Source organism: Natator depressus, chromosome 2 (assembly GCF_965152275.1).
Source record: "Natator depressus isolate rNatDep1 chromosome 2, rNatDep2.hap1, whole genome shotgun sequence".
Taxonomy (NCBI): Eukaryota; Metazoa; Chordata; order Testudines; family Cheloniidae; genus Natator; species Natator depressus.
Genome location: NC_134235.1, coordinates 261,012,363 through 261,030,579, shown reverse-complemented (window position 1 = coordinate 261,030,579; position 18,217 = coordinate 261,012,363). Strand labels below are relative to the sequence as shown.

Here is an 18,217-nt window from a genome sequence, read left to right as displayed (position 1 = left end):
CACCCTGCGACCGCTCGAGGTAGAGTCCATATGGATCGCCCTTGACCCAGACCAGACTGTCTGGGTGGGTTCCGTCCAGCTGGGACTCTCGGCACCGCTCATCCTCAAGGAGTGAATATTGACGGGACCGCGGCAGGTGTTGCCAACGGTCCTCGTCTCAGAGAGGGTACCGCAGTTGGACACAGCACGGTCGTCGACGCCGTTCACGCTCAGACTCCCGCTCGAAGTCTCCGCCAAGGCACCGCTAGCCAACATCCAGAGCCCTGCACCGGCCTCCTCGCCCCGCCCGGAGGAGGTGATTGTGGCCCCGCCCCCCTCCACCCCACAGGAGGACTTCAGGGCCCACCAAGAAGTCTTAAAGAGGGTGGCAGCAGAGGAGGTGGAGGAGCCCTCAGACTCCCTGTTTAACATGTTGTCCTCATCGGCACCTGGTAGGGTAGCCTTGCCTCCCCAAGAAGGGGTGGCTAAGATTTCAAATGCCCTGTGGCAAACATCGGTCTCATTGGCCCCCATCTCTAAAAAGGCGGAACACAAGTACTTTGTACCCACTAAAAGGCAGGAGTATGTGTATACCAACCTGGCGCCCAACTCCCTGTTGGTTGAGTCGGTCAACCACAGGGAACGGCAAGGTCAGCCAGCCCCGACCCCAAAGAACAAAGACTCTCAGAGACTGGACTCTTTCTGAAGGAAAATTTATTCGTCTTCGAGTTTCCAGTTACAAGTGGCAAACCGTCAGGCTCTTCTGGGCCAGTACGAATTCAATCTGTGGGGCTCCCTGCCCAAGTTTGCGGACTCCCTCCAGGAGCGCGATAGGAATGAGTTCAGGGCGCTAGTGGAAGAAGGGACAGCGGCCAGTAGGGCATCCCTGCAGGCAGCCTCAGATGCTGTGGACATGGCCACATGATCAATGGCCTCCGTGGTGTCCATGAGATGGGTGTCATGGCTCCTGCTCTCTGGGCTGTCCAGCGAGGCGCAGTCTTCCATGCAGGATCTCCCGTTCGGGAAGGCTCTGTTTGCGGACGAAACAGATACAAGGCTGCATAGCATGAAAGACACCCGCACGACCCTCCAGACTCTGGGCCTATGTCCCGGCTCCGGCAAAACCTAAGTTCAAGCCGCAGCAGACTCCCGCCCAGGCCGCCCTCCCGAAGTATGAGGCCTCCCATAAGAAGCAGTGGGACTATAAGAGATGCCCTCAGAGGCAGTCTCGGCGTGCCCCCCAGCCTGGGTCCTCCAAGGGGAAGCAGGCGGGGAAAAGGTGTTTTTGATGGGACGCTCAGGGGCACCCTGCCAGTCCTCACAAGGATCCACCCCCAGTAAAGCTACCCTTCTTCAACTGGTTGTGTGCTTTACTCCTGGAATGGTCGCGGCTAACCTCGGACTGATGGGTCCTCAACACCTTCTCCCTGGGTTACACCCTCCAGTTTACTTCCTCCCCACCCAACCACTCCCGTCCCTCTTGGGGGCCTCCTCACATGAAGCTCTGCTCGAGCAGGAGATGGGGCGGCTCCTAGAACTAGGAGCAATAGAGGTGGTGCCAAGGAGTTCATGAACAAGGGGTATTACTCCTGTTGTTTTCTTATCCCGAAGGCCAAAGGGGGGGTTCAGGCCTATTCTGGACCTGCGAGGTCTGAACCAGTACATAGTGAAACTCAAGTTCCGCATGGTCTCCCTGGTCTCCATCATCCCCTCCCTGGATCCCGGGGTCTGATACTGTGCCCTCAATCTACAGGATGCGTACTTCCACATTCACATATTCGAGGGGCACAGGCACTTCCTCTGTTTTGTGGTGGGACAGAATCATTACCAATTCACGGTCCTCCCCTTAGGTCTGTCCACTGCCCCCAGGGTGTTTACAAAATGCATGTCGGTGGTAGCGGCCTACCTCAGATGGCGGAGGGTCCAGATATTTCCTTATCTGGACAATTGGCTTGTCAAGGGCATCTCCCTGTCACAGGTGAGGGATCACGTGGTGCTCCTCCTGTCCACGTGCACCGCCTTGGGCCTGTTGGTAAACTACACCAGGTCCATGTTAGTCCCGGTCCAACACATAGAGTTTATCAGAGCGTTCCTGGATGCAGTGTCGGCCAGGGCCTCTCTCCTGCCAGACAGATTCGAGACCCTGAAAGGTCTCATCGACTCGGTCACAAGGTTTCTGGTGACAACAGCCAGGGTTTGCCTGCAACTCTTGGGTCACATGTCGGCGTGCACGTACATGGTCCGTCACACCAGACTCCGGATGAGGCCCCTCCAGCTGTGTTTGGCCTCAGAGTTCTCCCAGGCCATGCACAGGATGGACAAGGTCCTCACCGTGCCGGACTCTGTGATCACCTCCCTACGGTGGTGGTCTGCCCCAAACAACATGCACCAAGGGGTCCCATTCAGGGACAGGGCCCCATTGTTGGAGCTGGTGTCCCCAATATCATATTGGAGTGTTAGTTCAGGATTGACTGACTGACTAACATATATTGGATCACTAAAACCACTTCAGGAATTACCTGGCTTTCCTTGGAAGTCTCTTGACCAGCTACTGATTAGCTTTGACCCTTGTTTATTTTTAGAGATATGATAAGACCTCCTCCTCCAGTGCTAACTCTCTGCCTGTTTCTTACAGACTGAGAGCAGCTATCCCATCCTCTACCCACATGGAATTTATTTATAATAGATACATGAATTGAGTATTTTATCTCCTAGATCATTAATCTATTGGAATTTGCCAGAAGCCATTTCATAAGAAATAACCTTTTTCATGACTAGACTGAGGAATGACAGTGCGCTAGGTAACAGCCCATTTCTGTAAACTACAGTTGTCATCGGCTCTGATAAGATGATAGTGTAAGGGACGAACTCTCACAGTGGGGCCTTGACCTTGGCTGTGGCCTCTATATGCTATTGTAATACAAATAATGCTCAACATTACACCCTCTCCCCACACTGTCAGTTAGGAAAGGGATCAGTTGTGAGTAAACAGTGTCTCTAAAATTTATCTGTCAGGTATTTTGAAAGTGTGTGACTCTTGAATTCCTGTAATAGAATCATAGAATATCTGGGTTGGAAGGGACCTCAGGAGGTCATCTAGTCCAACCCCCTGCTCAAAGCAGGACCAATCCGCAACTAAATCATCCCAGCCAGGGCTTTGTCAAGCCTGACCTTAAAAGCCTCCAAGGAAGGAGATTCCACCACCTCCCGAGGTAACCCATTCCAATGCTTCACCACCCTCCGAGTGAAAAAGTTTTTCCTAATATCCAACGTAAACCTCCTCCACTGCAACTTGAGACATCACTCCTTGTTCTGTTATCTGGTACCACTGAGAACAGTCTATATCAGGGGTCTCAAACACGCGGGTCGCCTGCGGGGTTCTTCCCTGCAGCCCAGCAAGCTCCCTGCGTCGCGCCCTTCCCCCCACCCTCCAGCACGCCGCATCCCTAGCCTACCTCCAGGCCAGGGGTGGGCAAACTACGGCCCCGGGCCGGATGCGGCCCGCAGATTTGCCAACCCCGTGGTGCTGGGGGCCTCGCGCTGCTCCAGGAAGCAGCGGGCACCACTTCCCTGCGGCCCCGGGGAGCAGAGAACTCCATGAGCTGTTTTTGCCTGTGGGTACCTTCCCTGAAGCTCCCATTGGCCGGGAATGGGGAAGCGCGGCCAATGGGAGCTTCAGGGGAGGTACCCACAGGCAAGAACAGCTCACGGAGTTTTCTGCTCCCCCTCCCCCTGGGGCCGCAGGGACAGGGTGCCCACTGCTTCCCGGAGCGGAGCGGCATGGGGGCCGGGGCCAGGGCAGGCAGGGAGCCTACCCTGGCCCCGGTGCTCGCCCCTGCCACCCCGGAGCCGCTCAAGGTAAGCGGTGCCGTGCCGGAAACCGAACCTCTCCTGCACCTCACACCCAACTGCTCTGGGCTCTGCTCTGAGCCCCCCGCTGCACCCCAACCCCCTGCCACACCCCACACTCCCTCCTGCACCCTGTGGGCAGAGGAGCGGGGGGTTGATGTGGCCCTCAGGCCAACGTACAAGTCCTCATGTGGCCCTCCTGATGATTAGAGTTTGAGACCCCTGGTCCAGATCCATCCTCTTGGGAACCCCTTTTAGGTAGTTAAAAGCAGTTATCAAATCCCCCTTCATTCTTCTCTTCTGCAGGCTAAATAATCCCAGTTCCCTCAGCCTCTCCTCATAAATCATGTGCTCCAGCCCCCTAATCATTGTTGTTGCCCTCCGCTGGACTGTTTCCAATTTTCCCACATCCTTCTTGTAGTATGGGGCCCAAAACTGGACACAGTACTCCAGATGAGGCCTCACCAATGCCGAATAGAGGGGAATAATTACTTCCCTCGATCTGCCTGCAATGCTCCTACTAATGCAGCCCAATATGCCGTTAGCCTTCTTGGCAACAAGGGCACACTGTTGACTCATATCCAGCTTCTCCACCACTGTAACCCCTAGATCTTTTTCTGCAGAACTGCTGCCTAGCCACTCGGTCCCTAGTCTGTAGCGGTGCATGGGATTCTTCCATCCTAAGTGCAGGACTCTGCACTTGTCCTTGTTGAACCTCATCAGATTTCTTTTGGCCCAATCCTCTAATTTGACTAGGTCCCTCTGTATCCTATCCCTACCCTCCAGCATATCTACCACTCCTCCCAGTTTAGTGTCATCTGCAAACTTGCTGTGGGTTCAATCTACACCAACCTCCAGATCATTAATGAAGATATTGAACAAAACTGGCCCCAGGACCGACCCTTGGGGCACTCCACTTGATTCCGGCTGCCAACTAGACATGGAGCTGTTGATCACTACCCATTGAGCCCGACAATCTAGCCAACTTTCTATCCACCTTCCTCTGGTAATCTCCTCTGGTCCCCTAAGTGGTGGTCATACCCCTGTGTATCTTTACAGCCTTATACCCAAGATTTAATATAAACTTAAATACATACAACTCACAGTAGCCTTGCACGATGAGCTGTTTGCAGTAGAAGCACTCTTTTGTAAATTCAATGTTTCATAAGGACTCTTCACGTAAAGCCTGATCCAATGCCCATTGAAGCCAGCTGGAGTATTTCAGTTGACTTAAATAGGTATTGTGCATTTTTAGGGAGCCTGTCATAGTATCTAGGCACTCACTTATCCTCTTATTTCTCCATACTCATAACTATATGTATTTAGGCATGTCATGTTGATCTCATTTACTGTTAGATTGTTAGTTTTTTACACACACACACACACACACACACACACACACACACAATCAATACAATTTTTTAATTTTCTTCTTTGGGTTGAAGCACTTTTCAATGGCTGCAAAGAACTCAGCAGCATTGTGAAAGGACCCTAAAGTAAAACAATTATAGACTACTCTAGTTATATTGTTCAAACTCTGTGAAATGCACAACAAAACAAACCCTGCAAAAACCAAAGTGTAGTGTAAAACCAGATTTTTAAACTTCAGATTTAATACACTAAGTTGATGTATAGTAACACTGGTAAGGAACCTTTTTAATGACTAATTTGCCTGTGTCCCTCTAAAAGTCAGTTAATGTTGCTCTGATACAGTGGGTTTGTTGGGGTCGAAGGATGGTTCTTAAGTAGAGCTATTTCACTCTCTGAGCTCTCACTTGTGCATATGACAACAATTGTGGAAATAAACCTCTCAAGAGTCTTTAGTGTAAAAATAGGACTTGAAGTGCCTTTGTTATTTAAAAAAAAAAAAAAAAGTAAAATCTATCCATAAGCACATGGGCTCTTACGGGTCAGGCACCTTGTTCACATACGAACAGTTATGGCTCAGGAATGGCTGTTCGGTTGTTCAGTGACTCAGCTCAGAAATGGCTGTTTGGTTGTTCAGTGACTCAGCTCAGAAATGGCTGTTTGTTTCCTCCTAGAATCAGAAACTGATCTGGGCCTGCACCACCTTTTTGTTGCTAGTTTTTTGCCCTCTCGCAGCTGTCCTGCACAGTGACACTTTCTCTTTTTCTCCATTTTCCAGAGACACAGATGGTTTTAGAATGGGGTGTGTGAGAAAACCAAGGCATAACAATCGCAAAAGCATATTTAAAAATCTAGGTTGGGCTTATGGTAGAGTATGTGATCTTTGCAGAGCACTGCATGCATGTGTGGTTCAGTACGTAATTGCCAGTGATGTGTCTGATGGGCAATGTCTCAATCCGTTAGACGCATGGGGCTTTACATACAAGCGCCTGGAAAAGTTAGTACATGTGGAAGCTGAATTACAGCTTTATTTTGCAGCCCAGAGCCTACTGACAATACATCTTCTGTGTTCAAATTTGAAATGCAGATACCACATGACTTGCTGTCTGAGCGTCTAATTTTCCCCAGCAGGAAATGCGAGCTTGGGAGATAATTTTGCTCATTGAACAGCAAGGCAGTGTAATACATCTTTCCTAGGCTTTTGTTCAAGCTTGTTGATTGTAGGGAAAACATTGCTTAAGGAAGATGCTTCTTCTGAGGACTGAGGAAAAAGAAGGGTATGTATTTAGCACAAAAAGTGGCAACATTCGTCTCTTTATAGATTACATTAAAAACTTGTGCTGAAAGAACATTGAATGCAAAGTCAAGCACTCAGAAGTTAAGAAGTGCCAGATTGCTTGTTCAACCTTAATTCAGTCCGCTTGTGCGAATGCATTGTGAGACCATTTTTAATTCCATGATCATACTATATTTTTTCACAGGCCCCCTGCTTCGTTAAGTGGATGTATAGTTGTACAATATTTCTTTTTATCATTTAATATGAGGTCCCGCAGGCCTCATTTAACACAGACCATACAAACCCCACACTGAATACAAAATTTTTTTTCCCCTGTTTTCTATGGTGCTCTCATCACAGTATCCAAGAGCTTCACGGACATTAATGAATTCATCTTCACAAAACCCCCCTGAGATTATGTGGAGACAGTCCCATTTTCCGGATGAGGAATTGAGGCACAGAGAGATTAAAACCAAAATTGTTGATGTGTCCACTAGCACTGGGTGCCAGTTTGAAACATCCAAGGGCCTAATTTGTTTGAGTACTTAGAATTTTTGTAGAACACATGTTCAAAGCACAACTCCAGTTGACTTTAGTTGCATGTGTGAGCTTTCAGCACTTCTGCAAAGTGGCCTTGTGTCTCTCACTGGGTGAGGAAAATGAGGAACACACAATTAAAGAAAATAATGTGGAAAAAATAGTATGTGACCATGTAATTAAAGACAGGTTTCAGAGTAGCAGCCGTGTTAGTCTGTATCCGCAAAAAAACCAGGAGTACTTGTGGCACCTTAGAGACTAACAAATATATTTGGGCATAAGCTTTCGTGGGCTACAGCCCACTTCATGTAGCCCACGAAAGCTTATGCTCTAATAAATTTGTTAGTCTTTAAGGTGCCACAAGTACTCCTGTGTGGTTTTTTTTTTTTTTTTGTAATTAAAGGTTGTCTCATAATGCATATACATTATGGGGTACAAATTAAGGTTACATGGGCAACCTTAATTCTGGCATTTCCTAACTTTTGGGTACTTGATTTTGCAACCTTAATATTTAATGTAGTTTTAATATCATTTCCTAATTTTTTAAAAAAGCAAATGCAAAACCAAATTCTATCTGTGGGACCATATTGACCCCCAATTTGGGTCATCAGCAGGGTTTAGACATTACATCTGCAGCATAGACCTCTACTACATGAGCTGAGTAAATGGTAGCAGCTGGGGGCTGAATATGTGGGTCAGGCCCTTGAGGAGATCTGGCACATATTTTGCCAGTGGATTTCAACGCTGTTTGCTGACAGTAGAGGAATGTAGGACATTGGGTTCAATTTCAGGTTATGGAGGGGAGTGTGCTCTAGTATTTATAGTCCCTTCTGCCTCTGTTCTCCCTCTCTGCTCCAATCCTTCCCTCCATTTGCGCCTATATACCCCCTAGACCCTCCCTGCTCTTGTCTTTCCCCTTTGCTCCCTCCACCCCTCCCAGCTCCTGCAACACCATCTCCCAGTGTGTACCTTCCTCACCCCTCTGTTCTAAGTCAAACTGCTTCCTTTTTCTCCTTAATTTCCGGGCATCAGCAAGGGGAGCATTGAGAACACAGAAGAGACGATTTCCCTGTTGTCTGGTCTGTTGCCCACTACCACAGTGGCCCAGAGTAGCAATTTCAGAGAAAGTCCTGCTCCGCCTGCCCTTGCGGCCCCAGGATGGAGCATGCTCAGTCACTCTGTGCAATGGCACATGTGCAGTCCAGTTATATGTAGGAGCTATGTGGGGCTGGAGCATGATCAGTGGACACAGAATCTTTAGAGAATTTAGCAGCCAAACTCTAACAAGTTTCTACTTAGCATATACAAATTGAGATTTTTCAGAGGCTCAGAGGTTGGCCAAATTTGGGTGTTCTTTCACAGTAAAAAGCACATCTCAGACACATAGGTTCTCCTTTGCCAGATTTCAAGAACCTGCTCCAAAGCATGGAGACTGTGGAGTTCCTTAAAGAAAAGTTCTTGGAATGAACTTAACATGAGGAAGGCAATGATGTGTTTTTTTCCTACTCTCATTTTCAGAAATGACTAAAGCCAGATATACACTACAAACTTACATTGGTATAAGTACATCACTCAAGGGTGTGAAAACTCCATCACTGACAATTTTTAAATCAAGAGTGGATGTTTTTCTAAAAAGATCTGTTCTAGGAATTATTTTGGGGAAGTTCTATGGCCTTTGTGGTACAGGAGGTCAAACTAGATGATCTTAGTGGTCCCTTCTGGCCTTTGAATCTATGAATACTGCTCTCTAGGCAGAGGAAGCAACAATCATTTAGCTTTATTTAAACATTTAGATGGTCTAAGAATCCTAAACCTAATTTAAGTTCACACAATTACTGGAGAATTAAATCCCCCATCCCCATTTAAAAAACCCAGTAAAAACAGGTCATAGCCTGTTCTCCCCACCTCACCCCCCCACCCCTGTGGGTGGAAGGGCTTCTGCCCCACAGCAGATAAGAATCTGCAGGCATGAAGGTATTTCTTCCTGCTAAACTGAATCACTCCTTTTTTCCTGTCCTTTCTCCCTCCTTCCCCACATTTTCCCTAAGTTTCTAAGGTGCTACTCAAGGCTCTGGCATGGGATTCTGACTTGATTACTCAAAGCATAAGTACCTATCCCGGGAGACCTATTATTTCTTTCAGTAAGGCCTGATCTAAGGCTCAGACATTCTGCATCCAGAACCTACTTCTCATTTGATGCTTGGAGAGAACAGTGCAGGGTAGATTTATTTGATAATTATTTAAATCAGCAAGCAGGAAGCCTTGATTTAAATAATTGATTTTAATTGTTTTGCATTTGTACTTTATTTTCTTTAAGAGAGCTTGATTCTCGTTGGTAACCATTAAAACGTGTTGATTTGCAACTAAATATATATAGCCTTGGTGCTGCTTTTTGCTAACCAGGAGGATATGTTATATCTATAAACATTTATTTAAGCAATTATGAAGCTTATCTTATATTTGAGCTTCTTAATCTTTCCATTTTTAGTATATTAGAAAATGGGAATGAACCCTTTTTCTTAGTAGATTTAGTTTTTGATTGCAATTTGTCAAGCTCTATTGAGAAGGAAATTAAAATTCAATTAAAAGTGCACAAAAACTGCATTTACATTTGTTTATTAAATAAAACTACTTTAAAAGTTCTGGATACATAAGAAAAAATTTATCAAAACACGTTTTGCATATAAAACTGATTTATTAAACAAAGGAAATAGCAGTAGTAGTTAGTGAATTGAAGTGATTGTTTCTGGTCAACATGTCTTTCAAGGTTTTAGAACTTTTAATATTCAGATATCCTGACAATATTGGATAATTCATTCTGAAATCCCAGGTCTTTGACTCTTTAATGTTGCATTTCAGTGGAAGTGTTTCTTGATTTGGGTTCCCTTTAGTATTTTGCGTGGTCATGGGAGACTACCGTTTATCACTGGTTGGATCTTAATTTAGTGACATCTAGCAGCTTTTGCAGCAATGAAGGACATAGTGGAGAGCGTGTTCTTTTTATTAAACCTTTGCTGAAAAGGCTGCTGAACTGTAAGCTTCATCAGAAATTCCTTGCAGCTTCTCAAGGAAGCTTTTTTTGGTCCTTAATGTTCTCGCCCATTTTATTGCCCTCAGGGGATTGTATTAGCTTCTTACTGGTAAAGCTTGTTTTTTGGTTGCAGAGCCTGCAGCCAGATTTGATTGAACACTGTCACTGATAGTGTGGTCTTTCATCATCTGCATCTTCTGAAACTCCCCTTCATAGAATTCATGTTGCTAAAATCTGTAGAGCACCCATGAGAGAGTCCAGTGTGTACTTCCAGCGATCCATACTATCTAGATGCACAGGTTAGGTCAGATGCCTGCTTTATTAGGGCAGCATTGCAGTCCCTATATAAACCATCTTACTCAGCTGTTCACCTAGTCACTAGTGCAAGTGTGTAGTTCCTGAAGAGGGCACAACTCTGGAGGCAATTTAATGTAGTAAGCCTGATTACTTAGCAGTAACTGCGGTTTCCAAAATACTGGTTTTCCATAGATCAGTGCTTCTGTGGTAGCGTTCCTCTGGAGTCTGTTCTGGACAGGCAAATGGGAACGGAAGAGTATGAGGAAGCAGCAGTGGTGCCTCTCTTTGGCTACTGTAGGAGCAGAGCAGTTCACGTTAAGAGGTGGGTAACCTCACTGCAGCATAACTGCTTTTAATGTTTTGAGGGTTTTGTCTGAGCACAGAGTTCCAAGAGTCTGGATTTAAGGAAGAAATCTACTCCGAGACCTCAAGTTACTGGGAACTTAACCTAGGTTTTTTCTGATACTTTACCTATTGTACCTAACTATCTTTCATGCACCTTATATCCCAACCCCAAGTATGCAGACTCTTAACATTGGTTTTCCTGTAAATTTCAGCACTTCATCTTAACTTAATTTACAGGTATTAGACTAGTTTCAGAGTAGCAGCCGTGTTAGTCTGTATCCGCAAAAAGAAAAGGAGTACTTGTGGCACCTTAGAGACTAACAGATTTATTTGAGCATAAACTTTCGTGAGCTACAGCTCATTTCATCGGATGCATTCAGTGGAAAATGCAGTGGGGAGATTTATATACACAGAGAACATGAAACAATGGGCGTTACCATAACGAGACTAGTGACAGAAATAGAAGGTTAGTATACTGTTTTCATTTCCTCATGCCTGGGGGAATTCCCGCTTTTTACCTAGTTATTGCTTTTCTTTCCCAAACATCTGAGAGGTCTTGCCCTCTTGGCCATTTCTCATCGGTACCTCCTCTTTTCCGCCCTCCTGTCAACTTATCAACTGTCATGGAATTTTCCAATTGTAAGGATCCATCCCTTCTTTCACTTTAGTTTAAATCTTTTCTTCTCTTAGGCTTGAAATTTCAGCTGCTCTGTTTCCAGACAGCTCATTATAATGAGGAGCTGAAAGCCTGTGCTGTCTTGTGGGTATAATTCATAAAATAATTTGTATTTAAAAAAAGAAATCTGAAAATGGCTGAGAACTTAAAAATTGGATGATAACAACTTGTGAATCCCAGTGATAATTGAATCTGGTGATATTTTGAACACACAGAGCTCTGAGCCATACTGGTAGCTGCTTCCATAACTTCACACTTACTCAACAGACATTCTAGGCTTCAGGTGACACACAATGATGTTCCTGGAATCTTACCATATAGATCATAGTAGTGTATTGGGGCCCTGTTTTTGGTTGGTTCCTAAGTGCCAGCTAGCCACCATACAAACAGAGTAGTAGATAATGCCTGTCTCGAAGATCTTACAAGCTAAATAGATAAGACTGCCAAAGGGTAGGGGAAGGGGATATAACACAATGTGGTGATTGTGTAGGGAGTGCTGCCGCGTACTCATACACCCCCTCCTTTCTATAGGCACTGGATAGTAATAGTAAACTGTGAATTTGTGTCAGGTGAGTGAAAATGTAATTTCGAACTGCTATTTCAGTGTGATTGGCAGGCTTATTCTTAGACATAAAAATCTTCAGGATTAAAAGTGACAGAAGCCAATTGTGCTTTCAAATTGCTCATGGAATAATTTCTTTCTATTATAATAAATACTCCTTCCTGTTTGACATCCCTTTCAGGAGCTGGCTGTATATCCTTAAGCCACGTAAGATTGCAGCCTGGCAGCCTCAGTGCAGATTTCCTCGTGCTGCCCCACTAATGACTTCAATCTAGACCTGAAGGGACCCACATTCTCTGTAGGTGGAAGGTGGCACAGTCTCCATGGCAGTTCCGTTGGTCCTGGGCTGCTTCTGGAGTAGAGACTGACAACTCTGATTTTGCTCTATAAACAATTATCCCTCAAGGCTATTAAGTATTGACAGAAGACTGTAAACTTGACTCACCTAGGACCATTTAGTTTTGAGCTTTATTACTGAAGACGTAGGAGTTTGTATAAGAGCATGAAGTCAGGTGGAATATGTTTAATCTTTTGCCATCCAGTCCTTAATCCCTTCTTTTCCCTCTCAGTTTTGGGAATTAAGCAAATCATAAACAGGTATCTGAGGCTTGTAACATGCTGTGCTTTCAGACAAGATCTGAAAGCACTTGACATTTTTTAACTTCATGACATCCCAGAGAGGTAGGTCAGTATTATCCCATTTTACAGATATGGAAACCGAAGCACTTGAAAGGTTGAGGACATAATCCTGCAAGATGCTGAGTGCCCTCAGTTCACTTTGAAGTCAGTGAGAGTTGAGGATGTTCAGCACCTGATCCTGTAAAATGTTAGGCCTTATATTACTTGCCAAAGGTCACATGAGTCATTGTCAGATCAAGGGATAACCCAGAGTTTGACTCTCTTTAGAGACTATTAGATGACACTGCTTGCCATATGTGACCCGTTACAGAAATATGCAGTAGACTGGAAAACCAGGAAAATTACTAAGAATAGTAATTTTAAGAATAGTAAAAATAGTTGGCAGCCTGCATCAAGCAGAGTGCCCCAGGGGTCAGTCCTGGGGCCAGTTTTGTTCAACATCTTCATTAATGATCTGGATGATGGGATTGATTGCACCCTCATCAAGTTCGCGGATGACACTAAGCTGGGGGGAGAGGTAGATACACTCTAGGATAGGGATAGGATCCAGAGTGACCTAGAGAAATTGGAGGATTGGGCCAAAAGAAATCTGATGAGGTTCAGGAAAGACAAGTGCAGAGTCCTGCACTTAGGATGGAAGAATCCCATGCACCGCTACAGGCTGGGGACGAACTGGCTAAGCGGCAGTTCTGCAGAAAAGGACCTGCAGATTACAGTGGTGGAGAAGCTGGATATGAGTCAACAGTGTGCCCTTGTTGCCAAGAAGGCTAACGGCATATTTGGCTGCATTAGTAGGAGCATTGCCAGCAGATCGAGGGAAGTGATTATTCCCCTCTATTTGGCACTGGTCAGGCCACAACTGGAGTACTGCGTCCAGTTTTGATCCCCCCACTACAGAAAGGCTGTGGACGAATTGGAGAGAGTCCAGCGGAGGGCAACTAAAATGATCAGGGGGCTGGGGCACATGTCTTACGAGGAGATGCTGTGGGAATTGGGCTTATTTAGTCTGCAGAAAAGAGTGAGGGGGATTTGATAGCAGCCTTCAACTACCTGAACGGGGGTTCTAAAGAGGATGGAGCTCAGCTGTTTTCAGTAGTGGCGGATGACAGAACAAGAAGCAATGGTCTCAAGTTGCAGTGGGGAAGGTCTAGGTTGGATATTAGGAAAAACTATTTCACCAGGAGGGTGGTGAAGCACTAGAACGCGTTACCTAGGGAGGTGGTGGAATCTCCATCCTTAGAGATTTTTAAGGTCAGGCTTGACAAAGCCCTGGCTGGGATGATCTAGTTGGTGTTGGTCCTGCTTTGAGCAGGGGTTTGAACTAGATGACCTCCTGAGGTCTCTTCCAACCCTAATCTTCTATGATTCTATATACAAGCAACTATAGATATGAGCTTTTAAGGACTTTCGTTCCTGTATTGATAAATTCAAAGTTCTTAAGGTCCCAGGGTTTAGCAAATCCACAAAGCAGCATTCTGAAGTGTAGCTATGCAGTGGGGAACCACTCAGCCGCTCTTCTGGACATAAAACCAAAATGTTGACTGCTCTAAGACCTTAAAAAACAAAACAAAACTGGTATAGGATCTTTTAAACCGTGTGTTTTCAGATCACCTTCCATCTAACAGCACTTTTAAATTACATTTTCACCCAAAGTTAAAAACATGATACACCCCAGAGAGATGGAGGGAATTCCTTTGTTTCCTTTAACACTGGCAAGAACTTAATCCAAGGAGTGGATTAGTCTGACTGGAGAGTAAAGGTATTGTTCTAGCAAATAACTTGAGCCAGACAAACTTTGTATCTGTTGAAAGGACAGAACCACTGAAATGATTTTGATAAATTAGTTGGCAACTCTAGAAAACAAAGCTTTTAAGCCCCTCTTTTACCCTCAGGCTTGATTTGGTGCTGGCAGGTGCAGCTCATTCCTATAAACTCATTGATAGTGAAGATATTTAACCTAGAGTTAAATGTCTGATCAGTGACCTAGCAAGATTAGGCTCTCTTGCAGGGAGTGGACTTTATTATGGTAATCCTCTACTCAAAAAGCACTACTTACTGAAAGTTTGCTGTATGGTACCGTATAACATAGTGGGTACAATTCTTTATGTGAACCTTTGAGCACAGCGGGCTCTGTACATTGGAAGCCTCCATGCTTTAGGTTGCCAGAAGTGCTGTTTTATGTGGATTAATTTTTCACTTGGTTTACGTGGCCATGCTGATCTCTGCAGAACAGATAAAACAAACAAATCAGTGCTGTCTGTAGCCTTAGTAAACATTTGCAATCATTGGGACATACTGCAGGCTCAGCTCAGGGAAAATGCTGCTTGTGTAGGATCCATGTTTCTGACTTCAGAAGCAGCTTGTTTGTGAATATGTTATAGGTGGCATTTTCCTACCAGTCTGGGACTTTCAGTTGTAATTTCAGACAGTGTAATGATATCAATGATGAAGTTACATATGGGTTTTTAACTCTTGTTAGCACACTTCATTAGTTCATAGGCTTGCTATAAATTTGATATTGACCTGCACCTCTTTTGAAGTTAGGCATGTTGTCCCTTGCTGGTAGATTCTGGTGAAGAATAACTTTTGTCAAATTGAAAAGCAGGCACTTTTCTTGAGTGTGGCCTCCTGTGATTTTATCAGACACTTTATCTAATGGGTTTCATTAGACGAAGGTTTCTAACCGTCAGAGGAGTGAAGTTTTGGAATAGCCTTCCAAGGGAAGCAGTGGGGGCAAAAGATCTATCTGGCTTTAAGATTAAACTCGATAAGTTTATGGAGGAGATGGTATGATGAGATAACATGGTTTTGGTAATTAAATATTCATGGTAAATAGGCCCAATGGCCTGTGATGGGATATTAGATGGGGTGGGATCTGAGTTACCCAGGAAAGAATTTTCTGTAGTATCTGGCTGATGAATCTTGCCCATATGCTCAGGGTTTAGCTGATCACTATATTTGGGGTCGGGAAGGAATTTTCCTCCAGGGCAGATTGGAAGAGGCCCTGGAGGTTTTTCGCCTTCCTCTGTAGCATGGGGCACTGGTCACTTGCTGGAGGATTCTCTGCTCCTTGAAGTCTTTAAACCATGATTTGAGGACTTCAGTAGCTCAGACATAGGTGAGAGGAGTGGTGGGTGAAATTCTGTAGCCTGCGTTGTGCAGGAGGTCAGACTAGATGATCATAATGGTCCCTTCTGACCTAAAAATATCGAATATCTATGAACACTTGGGCGGTTTTGTTGACTCTGAAATGCTGGCTGTATGTAGGATTTATTTTTTGGGGCAGTGGGGGTGGGACAGGAGAGGACTGTGACTCAAAATGAAGAGCTGCCTCACTTTTTTCCTCAGTCTCCAGAGTTCCTTTCTAAGGCCATTTTTATTCCATGCCCGATGGAACAATATCATCACCTGTTAAATTTGTCTGGATGACCAAGGATTGTGCATTGAAATGAATCAAATGAGCTTGAGGAATCTAAACTTTTTAGCCCTCAGTTATAACTCAGTCCATTTTAATAAACAAAATATTTGCCTAGAATAGCAATGTTTTTAAAAGGGTGAACTGGAAGTCTTTTTAAAAAGTTGTCAATATTGGTAAGTAACAGAATATATATAATATAAAATTTTGTCTTTACTCTTGGTCCACTCACATTATAAGTTAAGTGCCAGTAGCAATCCTAGTTTAGCACAGCTTAAATAAAACAGCTCTGTGTAGGGGAGGCAGGGTTTCCTAGTGGATAGAGCACTGGATGGAGACTTAGAAGACCTGGGTTCCATTCCTGGCTCTACCACTGACCTTGCTGGGTGACCTTGGACACAGCACTTCACCATTCTGCCTCAGCTTCTCCATTTGTAAAATGGGGGTAATGATACTTCTTTTCGAAACTGATTTGAGCTGTATTGATGCAAAGCACTATATAGGAGGTAGGTACTTACGTTATGTAAAGCAAACAAAGCTTTGTTTTCTGTTGGTTTGACTGTCCTAGCCCACAGCAGCAGTGTCTGGATCTCCACTGCCCAGTCTCCAATGTTTTTGCTACAACAAATGCTTTATAAATGCAGATATAAATCAAAATCTATCCACAGCATTATAGGAGTTTTGTTATATTTAGCAGCTCTAAGCATAATTCTTCTTGTCTTGCTTTCTAGCCACTGTCTTGTTTTCCTGCTTTCTCTCCTCCCAGCATGCCCTACATTCCAGGGAAATTCCCCCTCCCTTTATTTAAAGGCACAGACGTAATCACTCTGCCACTTACAAATACATCTTAAAATAATAATGTAAAAGTTTTTCCTCGTGCTTACCTGCCAATGCCATAAAGTTCAGGTTTCTCTTCTGGTACAGTAGGTACCAACAACTTATAAATGTGTGTTTTTATTCTAGCTCTAGCACTAGAAGTTTTTTCTAAAGCATTTAGAGCCCACTCAAAGCCCATTGGGGTCAATCAGACTTTTGGATTCCTTCAAATTTCCCTAATTTTTCTCAGTCTGTTTCCTCACATTGGCGTAAACATTTACATCTTCCTATTATTTCATACGATGTTCTATAGGCAGACAAAAGACTGTCATGTTCCTGTCCGGAGGAGCTTACAGCTTAAATAGGAGCTTATAGTAGATGTTAATTAAATCCCTCACTACTCTACCCTGCAAATAATTGTGAATAATGGTGTCTCTTCACATTTATAATAGCACTTTGCAAACCTTAATTATCATTCTCTGTTTTGGTAAAATATTGCTGTTAAATTGTCATTTTGCCTGCGTGTCATCTAGTCTGACACCAGTTTATCGTCAGACATTGTCTGCATTGATCCCCCCCGCCCCCTCCATGCACACAGCAATTTTGTTCCCTCCACATTCCGCCCCAGTGCACACACCCACACCTTTATCCTTTGCATTCAGGAAGCAGTGCTATCTTAAAGCCTGGCCTGGGAAGCTTGTACAACCTCCTTGCTGAAGTGAACCATATCAAATTCAGTCATTTAGAAGTATAATAGCTAAGAGGCACCGACAGAAAACCCAGCATACTCTTGCCAAACCAGGAACTGATTTAGGATGCTAGTATCGTCTGTAGGATCCCATTGTGATAGCTAGGAGTCCTCCATCAATGATAGTCAGAAATTGGACACATTTTCTAAACACATTTTTTTTCTGTCTTGTTGCATGTGTATTAACATACAGAGGTGGTGTATGCACTTGTATATGTATTGTGCATTGTTATCAAAACACTTTAATAGGTGTATACGTTTTAAATTCCCATTTTCTGCCCCTCAAAGGTACATCTAGGATTTGGCAATATACTTGTATTATTAACTGCATGTAATTAACTGGCACAGATATGCCAATAGGCATCTTTAGGTAACTGTGAGCCTTTAATAAAGCCTTATGCTGTTCCCCTTGAATCTCTCCTGTCTTCCGCTGAGCTCTTCAAGACTGCCAATCTGGCTTGTTAAGCCCTATCAGTCAGAACTCCCTTCCTGCTCAATGATGCTTCCTCCCATGCACTGCTTTGTCCCTCATCCTACACATTCTCTGTTGATTCCCATACATGCCTGGTAAACCCCAGACTGTTTATAAGGTTTCAGGGAAATTGTGGGTTGGAGCAGAATAGAGGGAGTCTTTATGGACCATTGTGAAACACTGAGTTTTCTGAGATCTCATAGGAAC

General features: G+C 44.5%; 1 protein-coding gene and 1 long non-coding RNA gene across 8 annotated transcripts in view; one reads left to right on the top strand and one right to left on the bottom strand.

Annotated features, from left to right (window-relative positions):
• MAP4 (microtubule associated protein 4) overlaps positions 1–18,217 on the top strand; it is a 276,127-nt gene that overhangs the window by 147,814 nt on the left and 110,096 nt on the right. The gene's annotated exons all lie outside the window — the stretch shown is intronic.
• Positions 1,888–16,636, bottom strand: LOC141983400 (uncharacterized). The gene is made up of 3 exons (XR_012638360.1): positions 16,493–16,636; positions 14,616–14,781; positions 1,888–2,016 (listed from the first exon to the last, which is right to left on the bottom strand). It is a non-coding gene; the product is annotated as an uncharacterized LOC141983400 (long non-coding RNA).